General features: G+C 38.5%; 1 pseudogene; it reads right to left on the bottom strand.

The window, feature by feature from the left end:
- Positions 1-1,966: 1,966 nt before the first annotated feature.
- LOC143855910 (purple acid phosphatase 18-like) lies at positions 1,967-5,355 on the bottom strand (annotated as a pseudogene).
- Between the last annotated feature and the right edge of the window lie 13,420 nt (positions 5,356-18,775).

Genomic DNA, 18,775 nt, shown 5'->3' with positions numbered 1-18,775 from the left:
TGTAACACAAATAGGTTTCAAGTTTGGTTTTAATGGAGGTTTAGAAAACACTTTGAAATGCAAAACCACTTGAAAGAGATCTCCAGTACAATCTAGAAGGATAAACTACTTAGCACCTTGATCGTATTGGCTTCAAAGGTCATTGGGCTCTTGGGCTTGCAATTGAACACTTTATATTGGTTTGGTACATGTGAATTCTCTTCTTGAATCATCTTCACATTGAATGCTTGAGATAGTCACCAACACTTAATCATCTTCTAGCTCCTCTTGGCATTGTGAACGCATGCTTCTAGGATCTTTAAGTTGAGATTTATTCTTCGAAATCTTCCAAGGATGATTCCTCCAATGTGTGCAAGCTCTCTTAGTTACTTTGCGCATGTTGATCCTCAAGCCTTCTGTTGTGTTGTATTGTGTAATGGCGATATGACATATGCATTTCTTGTTTAAGGCACAACCCCACGGCAACATATTAGTCCATAAAGACTAATCAATTTGGGTTTGCTAGCATAAAAAAAGAAGGTAAGGTGAATAGTTGAACCCATGGGAATCCTTGGGCTAACAGTAAGAAAGGGATGCGATGGAAGAAGGCTTTTGATCAATAAGTAGGGTGTTGAGGTCCTTATATAGAAACTCAAGGGTCAGTATGGGCGTGTGACGTAATCAAATATACGGTGAGGATTTGCGTAGCCTTGCTAAAAAGGCAACTCTACAGATAAGGAGAGGAGCAAGTAGTAAAGGTCATCTCTTAGATCTTTGGGATTAGTACGGACATGTATGCCCGGTCACCTTAATAAAAACTTGCCTCTTCCAACCAACTTTCCAAAAATCTACGCTCGGGATTGAAAAGATGCACACTAAGGATATAGTAGATTTCATATGATGAGTGGGCGTGCATGTACACATGCGGGGCATCCATCCTTGGTATTTGATCAAACAGCATCCTCTTAAAAAGTTGAAAAAGTGATCTCCTTTTGGATAAAATGGATAAAATATCAAAGGTGGATGTCCCGCATGTCTACATGGAAGCCCAGTCATCATATAAATTCTCAGGATATAAATACGTTTAGCAGCTAAACCCACAAATAAGGGGATCTGCTCGGCGCCCCCTAGGGCGGGGATTTTCCGATTTAAGTGGGGACAGGGACTAGAATCCAAAAAAAATTCACCGAAGCGGGGATGGGAATCGCTCTCGCATCGTCCCCTCCTTCAATCTCGTCTATAAAATTTACATAAATATCCATATATAATCAATATTACGATACACCTTCATAAAGTGTTATATTTTAGTTTGGAAGTTTGGAATCTTATTTAGTAATTATTTGGTTAGATTAAAAAAAAATAGAAACTGTAATTATAGTGGGGCGAGGATGGGACGAAATTTTTTTTCCTATAGTGTGCGTGTAAGGGACGAGTATTGGATTTTCCTGGCGGGGTGGGGACGGGATGCCCTTCCATCCCCGTCATGGGGATGGGGAATTTCCACTCAGGTAGGGACGGGGATGATGAATGCAACATTCTTCCCTCTGCAACCCCTAGATGTAGGTACATTCTTAAACTGTTGGGCCCCACCTTTTTTATCTGGTTCCGTGCACTAGGACCATCACAGAAGGCATTTCACGGCTGTTGCATGAGAGACCAGCCACCTAGGCTTACTTTTCAACATATTTTGTCTTATTCATTTAATTCAACTGAGGTGGGTACTCTCTCAGGCAACAGCCGACCCGTAAAATGCCTTTTGTAATGATTCCTAGCAAAACCCATGTATAGATATTAACTTTAAGGGATTTCCTTGCGTCCATCGCATAAACTACTGAACAATTATCTGGGACCTAACTAACCAATTATCTGGGATATTATGCTCCAGCCAGTCTGTCGAGCTGTTTGAAAAATAGATTTTATGCCCAATTAAGAGGAGATCCAAGAAGATAATTCCATTTTTGTTTGCATTCATATAAATGGCAACTGCTCAGCATCAATTTAGTGTCAAACCAAACTAGGAATCTAAGGTGTCCTGATCTGACAGAATGATACAACAATCTTCCTATGGTTATATCACATATATATACAGTGTTATATCCTTGCAGAGTTTGAACAATACATAATAATTCTCTTCAAAAAAGCACCAAGAAACCCCAGAAAAGGCAGCATTAACTGTGTCCAACCAAACTAAGAATCTAAGGTGTCCTCATCTGACTAAAAATGATACAACACTCTTCCTATTCTTTTATCGCATATATATACACAGTGTTATATCCTTGCAGAGTTTTTACTTACAGAACCAGAAACTCCCTTCCTAAGGAACAACGAGGAATCTCCTGTTCACGGGCTTCTTATCAGCCATACACACTGATCCAGCCAACGAATTTATCCACACCTGATCTGACTGTACTGACTCGTCATCATCATTTCCTATGCCAACTCCAGAATGCATGAGTTGAATTCACTATCTTGAGTTCTCCGTGACCAAAACTTGCTTCGCGGAAGACAGACCAATCTGGTTTTGGTTGTATATATCTGCAAATCCATTCATCACCAGGTGAGAAGCCCTGGCTCATTCATAAAACTGAAAACCCACCAGATTTTAAGTTTACAATGATCTTATAAACTGTTAAAATAGTTGATTGATCACACCATCTTTAATGACACCCACAAGTTTTTTGTTGAAGTTTTGTGCCTTCTAGGGCTCACTAAGAGGACAGTTGCCAGTTGCCACCCGAAGAACTCAAAGAGATCCGGTCGAATCCAGGCAAAGTCTAAAAGCATGATTTTGGTGGTTTCTTCATATAGACATCAAATACAAAGAGAAAACTACCCATTTTATAACTAATCAAATAAAAACATGTGCTTGGTAAACAAGGAGAGCCTTTACCTTTGAGCTAAACCTTCCCTGTTACCTCCATCACCAATGGTTATGTGCACAGGACCGCAAGGATCTAGTTTTCCATTGTTGATACGTCTCTGATAAGCAAACAAAATCAACCTTATTGCAACCAAGTGTTATAGAGTTAAAAATAAAGAATTCAAAACAACGGTCGAAACCACTGCTGGATTACCGAGCGCTCATAGGCGTGTACATGGCCAGCAAGCACAATATCCACACCGGCGGCATATAGCAATGGCTCCATGGCAGCCATCATGTAGTTCCCTTCGCCATGATGAGCTTTGTTACTGTTATACCATGGCACATGAAATAGGACTAGCAGCCACGGTGTTCTTTGTCGGTCTACCTTGTAAAAGACCATCTGCAGAAATGCCTTTTGCAATGTCAGACCAACTACCTTGTAAAAGACCATCTGCAGAAATGCCTTTTGCAATGGATGCAAGCCAATCCATGCCTATTGTGCCCAAATCCTTTCCGTTAATATTCAAACCATTTGGATCCAAGGGACCATCAGGGTATTTTAACACCCTTAATAGACCCCCTTGGTATTTTGACGTGTGCTTGCCCCCTCGAGAATCCGATCGCAACTTATGGAAGCCCACAAATTGGTTGGTCTAGATCAATGGCATGTTCTCCAATTTGACGGTAGTGATGATTTAAGATTTATGAATTCCATACATGCATGGCGTTGGCTTTAAGATTTATGAATTCCTCTATTTTTGTTGGGATTTTCGGTTATAGATTCGTATATCTATTTTATATCTTTTTTTATTTTATGATTTTGGGTTTCTCTGTTTGGAACAATATGTTCACTAGCTACCCTTTGGAGCCCTCATTTAAGTTTTCTCCGTTGCTGTGCAAAGTCGTAGTAGATTTGCTTTATGCTTAAATTCAAGCTCGACAATTATGACGTGCATGGTTTCAAATGAAGAGATTTAGACGGTGAGCGCAGTGAAGTCCATATTTTTCGTAAAGTATATTGGGCCAACCTAAGAAGATGATTCAAGCCATACATATACTAGACCACAATGCAAATATGGCATACACCGTAGATCATCTCCACATGATGATTCCAACCCTCAGATCTATAGTGGGGCTACACATTATATAGGCTCTAAATATCGGAGGGTTAGGATTATTATTAGTGAAGGTTTAGTGATGGACACAAAAACGATTCCTTCAATATATTTTTATGCTAAACATATGGGTGATAGATAATGTTTGTTGCTGCCAAATTGTCGCATTGGGGATGGTTATATTAAGTCGCCGTTATACGCATTTTTAGTATACGGCCTAACATTGCCGCCTAAATCATTAATGGGGCAACGGTTATATGAATTGGTCAATATTCAGTATAAGTCATTTTGTGTGACCGTTACATAAATTCGACGCCATAGCCTATATTTCTTGTAGTAATTTATTCCAGAAACGAATCAGATTAAATCATGCAAACTTTTCCAACTCAAGCCATTCATTATTATTTTTACCAAAAGACTGGTTTTAAAAAAAAAATGTTACTTCAAATGCACTGAAAACTTATCATCGCTCAAGAAGAAGGATAAAAGACATGAAGAAGATCTCACAATTTATTTTCCTAAAATATTCATGAAAATACCCTATATTACATTTCATTACAATCTCTTTACCAATATCTTGTAACTCTAAACACTCTCATTGACAAAGATTAAAAAAAATAAAATGTTACAAGATAACATAAAAAAATACCCATCAGATTTCCTGGAATTCTTCATCTAAATATCACAAGTTCCCTCGGGCTCCTCTTCAAAATATGACAATTTACTTATTATTTTATAACTCTAAATAGTCGCCCTTAAACAAGATGAAAATCATATCAAACAAATCTAAATTAGACCCTTATAATTCAACTTAAGTCAAAAATTTATAATTTAGTATTATAAATCCACGCTCGTTGTAAACAAGTTGACTAAGAGTCTTCTTTCCTATGTCACCCATTCCATGAACAAATCATTTCATTATGCCATCTTTATTTTTGTTCCAACCAAGAAGCTCCTTTGTATCAAGCTCCCTCACTCCTCCATCAATTGTGAAATAGAAATTATTTCTCCCCTCAGTTATCCCATCTAGTCCACCAATCATCTTGTCCAGTCCAAACAATAACTTCACGACAAAATCAAACTCGGGTCCGAATAAAATCAAAGAGAGAACAATTGCCTTACCCACTTCTTACCAATTCACATGAAATCTTATCAATCTCATCAAGCTCTCTTCCTCTGCCCCTCCAACAAATAGTCCAAATCACACCTTCTTCCTTTGCTTCCTTTCTGCACGTCAAGAACGAACAAAAAAGTGGTATAAAAGAAATAAGTACATAGATCTAAGGAAGCCATTAAACAATAGATCTAGGGAAAAATATGACAAAACAGTCTATACTAAAACACATTTTTATAAACGAACCTGTACTTCTGATAAATAGAATACTCAAAGACTAGCATTTCATAGGAAATAAGATCACCTTTTGTAGTAACTGAATGATTTTGGATGATTAGAAGATTGTTGGCAGACTTGTTTCCCCAATTCAATAAAGTAAGAAAGGGATGCGATGGAAGAAGGCTTTGGATCAATAAGTAGTTTTTTGAGGTCCTTATATAGAAAATCAAGGGTCAGTATGGGAGTGTGACGTGATGAAATATACGGTGTGGATTTGCGCAGCCTTGCTACAAAGGCAACTCTACAGATAAGGACAGGAGCAAGTAGTAAAGGCCAAGGATCTCTTTGATCTTTTGGATTAGTATGGACATGTTTGCCCGGTCACCTTAATAAAAACTTGCCTCTTCCAACAAACTTTCCTAAAATCTATGCTAAGGATAGAAACGATTCACACTAAGGATATACTAGATTTCATATGATGAGTGGGCGTGCATGTACACATGCGGGGCATCCATCCTTGATATTTGATCAAACAACATCCTCTTAGAAAGTTGAAAAAGGGATCTCCTTTTGGATCAAATGGATCAAATATCAAAGGTGGATGTCCCGCAAGTGTACATGGAAGCCCACTTATCATATAAATTCTCTGGATATAAATAGGTTTGGCAGTTAAAGCCGCAAAAAAGGGGATCTGCTCCGCGCCCCATGGGGCGGGCATTTTCCGATTTAAGTGGGGACGTGGACTAGAATTAAAAAAAATTCACAGATGCGGGGATGGGAATCGCTTTCGCGTCGCCCCCACCCTTCAATGTCGTCTACAAAATTTAGATAAATATCCGTATACATAATCAATATTATGAAAATACCTTCATAAAGTGTTATATTTTAGTTTGGAAGTTTCGAATCTTACTTAATAAGTGTTTGGTTAGATTAAAAAAAAAGTAGAAACTGTAATTATAGAAGGGCGAGTATGGGATGGAAAATTTCTCCCTATAGTGTGCGAGGCAGGGACGAGGATTGGATTTTCCTTGCGGCGTGGGGACGTGATGCCCTGCTATCCCAACGCGGCGATGAGGAATTTCCATTCAGGTGGGGACGGGGATGATGAATGCAACATCTGGCCCTCTGCCACCCCAAGATGTAGGTCCATTCTTAAACTGTTGGGTCCCACCGTTTTTATCTGGTTCCGTGGACTAGGACCATCACATAAGGCATTTCACGACTGTTGCATGAGAGACCAGCCACCTAGACTCACTTTTCAACATATTTTGTCTTATTCATTTGATTCGTTTGAGGTGGCTGCTCTCTCATGCAACAGGCGACCTGTAAAATGCCTCTTGCAATGATTCGTAGCAAATCCCATATATAGATTTTAACTTTAAGGATTTTGCTTGTGTCCATCGCAAAAGGCATTTCGCAGATGGTTTGTTGCATGTCAGAGGCCATCTGTGAAATGCCTTTTGAATTGCATGTCAGAGGCCATCTGTGAAATGCCAAAATTGTTACTTGTAGATAAACGATGCATATGAAAGCTCTAAAGTGTGTTTTAAAAGTTTTCATTAAAAAAGTTAATATAATTTTTCTAGAGTAGTAAATGGCAGCCGTACAAAACATGTATATTTAAATGTAATTTATCATTTTAAGTTGGATTATTAAGGCGAAATGTTATCAGCACAACCATATTTTCATATTTGCACAATCCCAGCTGTCTTTTCTTCTTTAATTGGCTCGTTAGACCCTATAAGGAAATTTAATAACTTTATGACAGCTCATTACATTGGTTAATGAAAATATCTCAATATGGTTGTGCAGATATCATTTCCATTATTAGACATTGCAAAAAATATCCCTTAAGCAAATGAATAAAAATAGGAAGGTTATTAACTTACATTAGTACATTAGTACCCTACCTTCGGATCTAGTATTCTACATGGAACTCAGATTTTGAGAAATAATTTAGGACCTTAAGATATGGATCCAATAAACAGGGTTCAGATCCAGTTATTGTGCCCAAATCCTTTCCATTGATATTCAAACCATTTGGATCCATTGGACCATCAGGCTCCATTAACACCCTTCATAGACCCCCTTGGTATATTGACGTGGGCTTGCCCCCTCGAGAATTAGAGCACAACTTATGGAAGCCCACCAATTGGTTGGTCCAGATCAACGGCATGTTCTTCAATTTGGTGGTAGTGATGATTTAAACGACTGAGTATATATAGGAAAAAAAAATCCATGCGTACCTTTATGCAAAATATTCGATACATGCATGGTCGTTGGCTTCAAGATTTATGAATTCCTTCGGTAGCTATCCTTTGGAGCCCTCATATGGGTACTACTTTTTATACCCTCAAATAACAATTCTTCCCAAAAGAAGAAGCTAATTTGCCTGCTTTTGTTACACGAGTCTTTTTTTCATGAGTATATATTTTTCATTTGGCGTATTTCAGAAGGTTCCTTTTCTTGAATTCTTATTACGCAATGAATTGGTGGGTTTCAGTTCCTACGTGTTTCTGATAGTATACTTTAGTAAAATATGATCTTATTTGGGTGGATTTTCTTATTACTTACAAATAAATCACTTCCAAATTTCTTTAAATAAGTGATTTAGTGTCCTGAATCTCATCTTAGAGTAGGTTAGGATCCCAAGTAGGCCCCATTAAAATTGTAGCAAAATCCAATAAAAAATTGTTGAGTTCGTAGTGTAGTGTAGTGCAATAGAGGGTAAGACATCCAATATGGGTGTGTCATTATCAATTTCGTGTGCAATAGCTGAGCCACCCCATTGTGGGGTTAAAAATCCATAAGTACATTAGATGGGGGATGTGTCATTAGAAAGAGTGGTTGTCCATGGGAAGAGCAAGGGGGGTTAATTATCTAAATAGGGGTTAGCCGGGAGAGAAAGAGGGCTGAATATATCATTTTTCTAACCAAAAGAAGTAAAAACGGGCGTGGATCATCTACATATAGGCTGACTAAAAGAAGAAAAAGTGAGGTTATATCATGAAGCAAATGAAGGTTGAATTATCCCAAAAGAGGGGGGGGGGGGGGGAACCCAAGGAATAGAAATTTAGAATACGACTTTCTCTTTATTACCTAGAAAGGGGGTTGGCATGTACAGGGGGTGGTTACTATGAGGAAAAATGAAAAATTTTCACTTTTTATAAAATGGGGCAGAGAGAGGGACCGAGCAAGGAGTTCTCATTTCTTTTTTTGTTCATCTAAAAAAACTAGCCGAGAGAGAGAGAGAGAGAGAGAGAGAGACCTCACCCACATCCTAACTTCGACCTTTCTTCTCCGGTGAAAATTGCCGGTTTCCGGCCGAAAACCTGGTCAAAATCTCGGCCAATCTTTTTCTTTCTCAAGTAGTTTGCTTCAGTTTCTTCTTTGCTTGACTGTGTCTATGCAAGTGAGTGCATGTGTGTGCGCGTTAGTATATGTGTGTGAATGTGTGTATGTGTGTCCGTATGTGTGTTTGTGAGTATGTGCTTATGTAAGGAAATACCATCAACATGATAAACTGTCTTATGATATCCAAATTTTTTTTTTATATCCATGAAAGCACCTGGGTCAAGTTAATATCCTTTGTTTGAGTCTCTAAACATTATATGTTGTTGGGAAGGGCTTTAAAGATCATTCTTTCATATAAGGATATGTGGAGTCTTGTTTTTATTATTGCTATCTCATAAATAGTAGTATACACTATAGTTGTAGTGGTTGATTGTAGTTAATCTGCTCCACTTATAAGAATTTAAAGTTTGCTACAGATCTTGGGCATTTGGAACAAATATGATTAGTAGTGTGTTTCTTATAATCTCTATACTGGATTGAATGGTGTGGCTTTGTAAAATAAAGAATGTTGTGCAGTTATGCTATATTAAGTTAATTTAGAAACAGAGTTTCTGATGCCTCGCTTTCAAAATGATTTTTGGTTTTATGATTAGTTAAAAATTATGAAGGTAAAGTTATTTTTATATGTTGACAATTTTGGAATTTCATATATGGGTTTCAGTTAAATATGTTCATTTTATTTACCCTGACAAAATTTTGAGGAAGAATAATGCCTATGAAAATCCTTTGGAAGAGTAACTCTGGTTTCATAAGATTCTTGGTAAAGCCTTTTTTGTCAGAAATCATCTTTTGAGGGTTTGATTGTGTATTCTTAAGCAACATGTATTTAGGTGAATTTGTGTTCTAGAGTAGTTATGTTATTCATTTTTGGTGATTGCTTATATCAGTCATTTGGGATACACAAAGATCAAGTCATTGATAGGGTGTGACGATATGGTTATTACCTAAATTCTGTCTCCCATAAAAATTGAATTATTTTGATATTACTTATGAAGGTTTTGCAAGGCATATTTCAATAATTTTTGTTTAGTTAGTTGTTCTTAGCTTGAATGTGAGAAGCTTTGTTCTTAGAAAGTGCCTTAGTCGTTATTTTGAAATGTTATATTTCCCAATTGTGTATTAAGTAAAACCTAGTGAAGAATATACATTCATGAATATGCAATGCATAATTAGTTGACTGTTGTATGCTATGGTTTATATGAGTAAACTTTATTGTAGATATGATTACATGTTGAATATTTCAGATGCTTTGGGAATTTTAGGCAAGAATACATTGTTAGTTTGTCTTAACATTATTTGTTTAAGACCCGGATTATGTATAGTTATGTATATATATTTTTTAGAATGAGTGATTATAGGGGTTAATGAAGACGTTAGTCCAAGCCCATCCTTAGAGGGACCTATCGGCTTATGGTGGTGCCCTCTCTTTTCATTCTTCTTCTTCTTTAGTTAGAGTTTTTTCCTAGTCACCCTTAGACATTAGTAGCCCTTTTATTGTAAGGGCGATGAAGGCGTTAGCCCAAGGCCCATCCTTAGAGGAATTGTTTAGTCCGAGTAGCTCTCAGCTCTCTCATTTAGAAGACTTGTTAAGTCTTTTAGACGTGTTTAAACCATAGAATTCTTCCTTCATTGCAAATGGTGATGAAGGCGTTAGCCCAAGCCCATCATTAGAGGACTTGCTCAGTCCAAGTAGCACTCCCCTCTTTTAATTAAGAGACTTGCCCAGTCATTTAGATGTGTACCATAAATATTATGTCATTCTCATTGCAAGGGCAATGAAAGAGTTATCTAGAGCCCTCTTTTAGGAGACAAGCTATGTCTCACGTATAAAAATCATACCCTTTTGGAGACAGGCTTTGTCTCGCTAGTGAGTCACACATAGGAAACTATTTAAGTCTCAAATATAACACACCTCTCTAAGTTAATGACTAACTTAGTCTTTTTAGTTGCCCTATTCTTTTATCATTGCAGGGGCAGTGATAAGATTACTTGGAGCCCTCCATAGGAGACATTCAGTGTCTTATTAGAGTTAGTTGTTTTTTCCTATAGGAGACAGGCTTTGTCTCATTGGTCAGAGTGGCCTCTGTGTCTAGGAGACTTGCCTAGTCTTACTAGCACCCTTCTTTTTCTACTCTTCTTCTAAGAGACTTGCCCAGTCTCATTTGCACTCCCCTCTTAGGATTATGCACTAGGAGTCAGTCCTTTAGTATATGAGTCAGTCCATAGCTAGAGAGTCAGTTTTTAGCATTGGAGTTGGTCTTTCAGGAGTCTGTCCTACCATTATAGGGAGCTAGGATTTTGTCCAACCTTTCATCAAGTCATGGGATTCTGTCCAACCTTTGCAAAGTATAGGATTCTGTCCAACCTTCGTAAATCTTCTGAGTCTGTCCTGCCCTTATAGATGTTTAGGAGTCTGACCATTCCTTTTGTGAGTATGTCTTTAGATAGGAATTTCCCTTTAAGCTATAAGGATTCAGCCCTTAGCACTGACACTCTTCCATGCCGCGTATCACGGGGTGCAGATATATGGTTCCCTTCGGCTAAAAGGGTGAAAACACTTTAAAAATTCAAAAACATTGAAATATTTCAAAAACAACAAAAGCGCTTGAAAACATGAAATTCAAAAACAATAGAAATAAAAAACATTAAAACATTTGAAAAGTAGAGAGTCATTAAGAGAGTAGTTAGGAGAGTCTATTTCCGAACTACGTTGGCTTGATCCCCTCCCACGGGGTACGTAGGTAGCTTGGGATCCATATCCCAAGTCCAGTCAAACCTTTCAAAATAAACATTATCAAACATTTCAAAAAGCATTCAAACCTTCAAAAATAATTTTTTGAAAAGTTCTTCCCCTAGGTTTAGGAGTCTGTCCTAGATATTTGGGGTGTAGTAGAGTCAGGAGTCTGTCCTGTATATGTTGATGCTTTGTGTCTTGTCGTGTGAGTATCCCTAGAATTAGGAGGCCTCGAGTCGTGGTCGGTTAGACACTTAGTCGAGCCGATGGCTAGACTAGGATGCACTTAGTTAGCCCATTATTTTCCTTAGGTCATACATCCTAGTTACACATAGGATGTAGGGTTCACCTGCATTAGTTTATGGCTAACTTGCATTAGTAAAGGCATATAGGAAGTCATAAAAGTTACAATTCACTTGAACTTAAGCAATCGTACAAGAAGCTTTAAAAACTAGTCAGGTCTAGTTGATCGAGTCTAAGATAGCGGTCTTAGATGGTTAGGCATCGTAGTTTAGAATAGGTCACCGAATTACGCTGACTCTGATTCTTCTCGAGGCCGGGATACGTAGAACAGCCGGGATGGCCATCCTGGTCCGAGTCAAACTGCACATTAGAGTCTAGGGTTTGTTGTATTGTGTTGTGTGTGGTGTTGAGTCGTGTTGTGTGTTTTGTTGTGTTTTCTTACTTTTTTGTACAAACCTTATACCTTTAGTTGTAGCATGCAGGTATTTGTCCACCAGAACTTAGACACCAATTAGGCATGACACTTATAACCTAGCTATGCTTAGGTAACACTTCTTTCATTTATTTTGTGTATGTTTATTATTTTCGTCCCCGAGACATGCATGCTTAGGTAGATGTCTTTTCTGGGATATCCGTTCCCATTTCACATGATTTTCGCCCAAAACTCTTCAAAGTTAATAAATAAATGGCATAAGAGACCCGGTGTTTACACTCGGGCGAATTGGGGGCACCTAACACCTTCCCCATTCGTCATCAGGCACGAACTTTTGTATCTCTGGTTATCCGTTGCGACAGAGTATAGCATGGGATCCAGGGCCTACTGCCTTGGATGGCGACTCTTCTTTGTTTCAGGTACATCTCGGTTCCGGGCTAGTCCCCGAATCAAGAGGTATCTCATTTTACATCGCCACTCATGTTGTGAGGGCACTCTTTCGAGAGTTACCTTTGTAGAGCTCTCCTTCACGTGTGGAGATCTTCGAGGATCGACGTGGATCTCGTGTCCACGCCAACCATCCTCGGGATCGGGGTCCACAGGCTGGCGACTCTGCTGGGAAAATTCTTGGAACATTGCCTAACTCTATTAAAATGCCATTTTAATTAATTTTGAAGAAATTTGGGTCAAAATCAAGCTAAATGTGAGCCTTTTTGTTAGAATCCAGGGGCACCAAGTAGGTGCGTAATAAAACAAGGGTCACACACTTTACTTCATGTTTTATTTTATTTTTGCTTTTGATATATATATATATATATATATATATATATATATATATATATATATATATATATATATATATATATATTAGAGTCGGCCTCCGGGTATAAGTACAGTTAGGCCTGGCAGGAGGTGATTACCTGTACGGGGCACTGGGTGAGACTTAATGTAACGCCCCAAATTTTTGGAAATACCAACTCGGTGCGTAGAAGATTATTACATCATCTTTCTCAAAAACTTTCATTATTCCCAAGATCTCAAATACAACAACTACGTTTAGAGGGTTTACAGAAATTAGGTCTAACTTATTACATCTTAATTCAAGACATAGTTGATACATATTTAAAACATATTTGTCCTTTAGAACAGTTCTGGATTCAACTCTAGGATTCCTCATCTTTCATCTATACTTCACCTGGGAGTTGGAACAATAAAACAAGGAAAAAAAAGGGGTGAGCTCAAATAGCCCAGTAGGGTATAAACAACAAGTGATGTAGAATTGTCAAGCTCATAAGAACATGATATTTTGTAGATAGGACATCTCACATTATAAATATGGAAAGAAAGAATAACCACAACATACTTTCCAAACGTATAGAGAAAACTTACAGAACTTGATATCAAGAATTATATATAGAATTATATATATAGACTTCATTAAGCATAGATGCTTTCATTCATAGCCATATCTCGGCCCATTCATAGCCATACCTCGGCTCATAATCCTCTAGATTTACACTCTCTAGAGTCGTCTTTACCCACGTGCACATGGAGGACTATAACGCGTCCACCCGTCATCATATCTGTGGTACCCTGATCCCGCGAGAGGGGTGTGGGGCGCGAGCCGCCGCTCTCTCTCTCTTGGTCTCTCGTATCCACGCGATTGGCGTGTGCATTTTATTATTGATTTGAATTAATCTTTCCTGTGAACTTGGGATCACTAAGGCAATCCGAATTCCACACGAAAGAGACTGACAGAGTCGCCACCTAGATGTGGGATCTAGGACCCGTAATTAACCAGAAATCTAGACTCGCTACCTGGTTACGAGAATGGAAGGTATGGGGAGTTATCCACCACATGCACCATTCTTGCCCGATAATCGGTCTTCGATTCCAAAAGCTAACTCTTTTAAATTTATTTTAAATGGCTCATTCAACTCTATGTTAATGTGCGAACTAAGTGACATGCATCCTATGATCTAATTTCAATGTGAATCCTAAATGTGTATCTTGATTTATTAATTTGTCTGGATTCAATCTAAGTGAAAGTTCTCCTAGAATTCTAATTTCATGGAAAGTCCTAAGTGATTTGATTAAGTATTTACAAGAAAATTAATATACAAAACACCACAATTTGTTGTGGTGCCGACTCGCGGGTGGTATGCCATCAGACATCCAAGCTGCCTACGTACCCAAGCCTCACTGGGATCAGAGTCGACGTAGTTCGGTGCACCTAAGCTAAGCTACTTATGCCTAACTCAACTAGGACACCGACCTAGACGGGATTGACTGTTTCAACAGTTTTAGGAGAAGTTATTTAATTCAAGTTGAGGATTTTATTATCTTAGGATTTCATCTAAGATGCTATATGATTCTCATCTAAATGCAAATGGTCCCTTAGACTAATGCAGGTTTGCCTACATCCTAGTTTACTAGGCTTGTCCTAGGGAAAGATTGGGTGACTAGTGTAACTAAACCTATGGCACGGTTGCTATACATAGCAAACGTCCGTGATGAGGCTGGACTCCTGACTCTAGGACTCCCTAAAACCTAAGACTCCCTAAAACTTAGGACACGACACGACACGACACCAGTGTTCCTAAATTGGGCTCTAAGGGTTCCTAAAGGAATTTTGAATCCACCGGCTCTTGGGAATCTCGAATTCTTTTGGGTTTGTGGAAACTTTTAGAGTTTTCTTGAAGCTTTTATTATCTGAAGGTATTTAGTGTGTTTGGTAGCTTTTAAAGTTGTTTATTTAGAAGGTTTTAGTTTCATTTGAAATTTTTAGTGGTCTTTTGGTTAATGGCTTTTAACGGATTTTTATCAGTGGATTTTAAATTGGTGAATTTTAGTTTTGTTAATTTTAGGTTGGATGTACTTTAGATTAATGTCTTTCGATTTTGGTTTGGAAAATGACGTTAACACAACCAAGTTTTGACAATTGCACAAATTCGACAAACGATTGACCATTAAAAGATCTGACAAATGCAGCCCACTAAAACTGTCGTAACTCTTTAACCGCTTGGCCAAATTCAACGTACAAACATGCGTTGGAAAGATCTTTTATAGGGCTACAACTTTGTAGTTCTCCATTGTTTGTAAATCTGTGATTTAGAGGTTCGAATTTGTGTTGCAAACAAAAGGACAGCAACATTAAACTGGAAATGCCTAAAGGTGTGCCGCAACCATTTTGGACTTAACTTTTTAACCGCTCGCTGTCTGATCTAGCACGAATACTCGTTGGAAACGGCACGAAAATATCTACGACTTTGTAGTTAACCATTTCCCACGATTCTGTTGTTTAGAGGTCGAAAAATCTGTTTAAAGTCTAACAGCTAGCACTATGACGGGAATGATATTGGCACCCCCATGTTTTCTTTTGATAGTTCTTATTTTTTTAGTGATTAAAAGACGGTGAATATGAAAAATGGCTTGAATGGGCCTGAGATTAGATTCAAATGGGATGTTTGAAAAAGGGGTTGTTTTTATCTACTTGGCAAGGTGGGGTATGGATATTGGGTTCTTGAGATTGAGTGGGGGCTGTTGTTATCAAATTGGAGTGGGGGCTGTTGTTATCAATTGAAAGATGGAGGTTTTGTAAGCCAAATTAAATGGGTTTTGATAATTCATGTAAAATTCAAGTTTTCTTTCTTGTAAATGTTCAAAATTTTTAATGAATTGTTTTCCCAAAAGAAATCTAAATTCCCTAACAAGCCAATGATTTCAACATCCCATTGCAAATAGGTTCTAATGACCCTGACACATTAATTATATTTAGCATAAGTGAGAACATGACCAAGGCCAAACTAGTACAAAATTAAACATGACATCAACCAAAATATACGCAAAACAACACTCAATCCTACAAATATAGAAAAGAAAATAAAATTCCAAAAGACATACCTTTTTGTAGACGATATTCCATGCAAACTTATGGAGAAGAGGGATTTGGTCTAGAGAGAGGGCTTGAATTTTCTAAGAGAGGGGTTCTCTCCTCTTTTCTTTTTTTTCCTTCTTTTCTTTGGTGAGATGAGAGGGTATTTATAGGAGAATGGGATAGGAGGTTAGGTGAGGTTAGGTGAGGTTAGGTAAGGTTAGGTGAGGTTAGGTGATGTTAGGTGAGGTTAGGTGAGGTTAGGTGAGGTTTGGATGGTTATGATGGGAGGAGAGGTTAGGTGAGGTTAGGTGAGGTTTGAATGGTTAGGATGAGAGGAGAGGTTAGGTGGTTTTGGATGGTTAGACCCAGGTCATGATCTGCCATTGATCTAACGATTTACGGAAATCGGGTCTCGGAATGGAATCAGGGTCCGGGCTATGAAGTGACCCTAGCTTATTTTGTCCCGATTGATGATCCGTAAAGTCAGATCAAGATATTAATGACCTAAAACATATAAATCAATGATAGAGGGGGTTCTCACATGGATTTAACACACTAATTTATTTGTTGATTAAAACAAAACAAAATGGGGTGTCTACAGATGCCCCTCTTTGGTAGAGATGACGTAGTCATTGAATACCAAAGTTAAAAATGACAGAACCATTTTGCGTAGTTTTAATCGACAAAGGACTCTCTAGACACAACGCACCTTAACATAATGCAAAACCTTAGATGAAACCCTAGAACTTGAATAATAATAAAAACTCGATGCGGCGCCGTTCACAAACGGGCAATTAGAGAATGAGATATCATTTTCGAATGGATTCTGAAGGGAAAGGACAAAGATCGCTCTCAAACAGTTTTTAGAAGGAGATGAGACGCCGCTCACAAGCGGGTTCAACGAGGATAAGAAGCATTCCCAAATGGACTTGGATAATGAGGCACCGTTCACAAACGGCCTCAAGGAGGATAGAAAACCATTCACAAATGGACTCGAGAAAAGAGGCACCGTTCACAAACGGGCTCAAGGAGAAGACAAGACCATTCACAAATGGACTCGAGAAATGAGGCACCGTTCACAAACGGGCTCAAGGAGGACGATACCATTCACAAATGGATTCGAGAAAAGAGGCACCGTTCACAAACGGGCTCAAGGAGAAGACAAGACCATTCACAAATGGACTCGAGAAATGAGGCACCGTTCACAAACGGGCTCAAGGAGGACGATACCATTCACAAATGGATTCGAGAAAAGAGGCACCATTCACAAACGGGCTCAAGGATAAGACAAGACCATTCACAAATGGACTCGAGAAATGAGGCACCATTCACAAACAGGCTCAAGGAGAAGACGAGACCATTCACAAATGGATTCGAGAAATGAGGCACCGTTCACAAACGGGCTCAAGGAGAAGACAAGACCATTCACAAATGGACTCGAGAAATGAGGCACCGTTCACAAACGGGCTCAAAGAGGACACGAGACCATTCACAAATGGACTCAGAAAATGAGGCACCGTTCACAAACGGGCTCAAGGAGAAGATGAGACCATTCACAAATGGACTCAGAGAATGAGACACCTGTTCACAAACGGGCTTAAGGAAAAGACGAGACCATTCACAAATGGACTCGAGAAACGAGGCACCGTTCACAAACGGGCTCAAGGAGAACATGAGACCATTCATAAATGGACTCGAGAAATGAGGCACCGTTCACAAACGGGCTCAAAGAAACAAGATAGCTTCAACAACGAAGAATTTAGAGATTTTTCATAAACTTGAATTTGACGTAGGATTGGATTTGATAAATTTTTGATTTTTCAGAAATAAGGCACCGTCCACAAACGGGCTCAAGGAGGACATGAGATCATTCACAAATGGACTCAGAAAAATGAGACACCGTTCACAAACGGGTTCAAGGAGAAGACGAGACCATTTACAAATGGACTCGAGAAAAGAGGCACCGTTCACAAACAGGCTCAAAGAAACAAGATAGCTTTGATTGATGAATTCAACAACGAAGAATTTAGAGTTTTTTCATGAACTTGAATTTGACATAGGATTGGATTTGATGAATTTTTGATTTTTCAGAAATAAGGCACCGTCCACAAACGGGCTCAAGGAGGACATGAGACCGTAAATGGACTCAGAAAAATGAGACACCGTTCACAAACGGGTTCAAGGAGAAGACGAGACCATTTACAAATGGACTCGAGAAAAGAGGCACCGTTCACAAACAGGCTCAAAGAAACAATATAGCTTTGATTGATGAATTCAATAACGAAGAATTTAGAGATTTTTCATGAACTTGAATTTGACATAGGATTGGATTTGATGAATTTTTGATTTTTTTGAACTTAATGAAATCGAGGATGTTATAGATCGTGCCTGACAAAGATATCGGAAACTAGGACTTTGACGAATGATGAAACGGCAAACCGAAGAACCATTACTAACAAGAATGGATTAGAAACACTTTTATGAAACTTCAACAAGATTTTTCTCAAAGAGACTGCTGGTCTTGTCTTTGGGGATTTGGATGACTGAAACCTTGAACAAGACACTTGAAATTGGTAATCTAGAACAGCGGCTCTCTTGGATATAATCATGGAAAAGTGGGACTTGCCTCTTGATAGGTGTTTAGATAAACATTTCTTGACCAGGAAAGTATTTAACTAACTGGAAGGAAATTCTGAATTTTAACGGTTCATCTTTCTGAGAAATTGGCTCGACCATCATTGCATCTGAGGCTCTTCCAAGCTTAAGATGCCTTTTTGAGGTATGATCTTTTTACGGAAGCTGGGCTTTCTGATGTTTCCACTTCTGAATTTTTCTGAGCTGATC

This window comes from Tasmannia lanceolata, unplaced genomic scaffold (genome assembly GCF_043159265.1).
Source record: "Tasmannia lanceolata isolate RefF3 unplaced genomic scaffold, GAP_Taslan_0.1 ptg000023l, whole genome shotgun sequence".
In the NCBI taxonomy this organism is placed as follows: Eukaryota; Viridiplantae; Streptophyta; class Magnoliopsida; order Canellales; family Winteraceae; genus Tasmannia; species Tasmannia lanceolata.
Note: the sequence above shows the minus strand (reverse complement) of the source record. Positions and strands in the feature narration are given on the sequence as shown.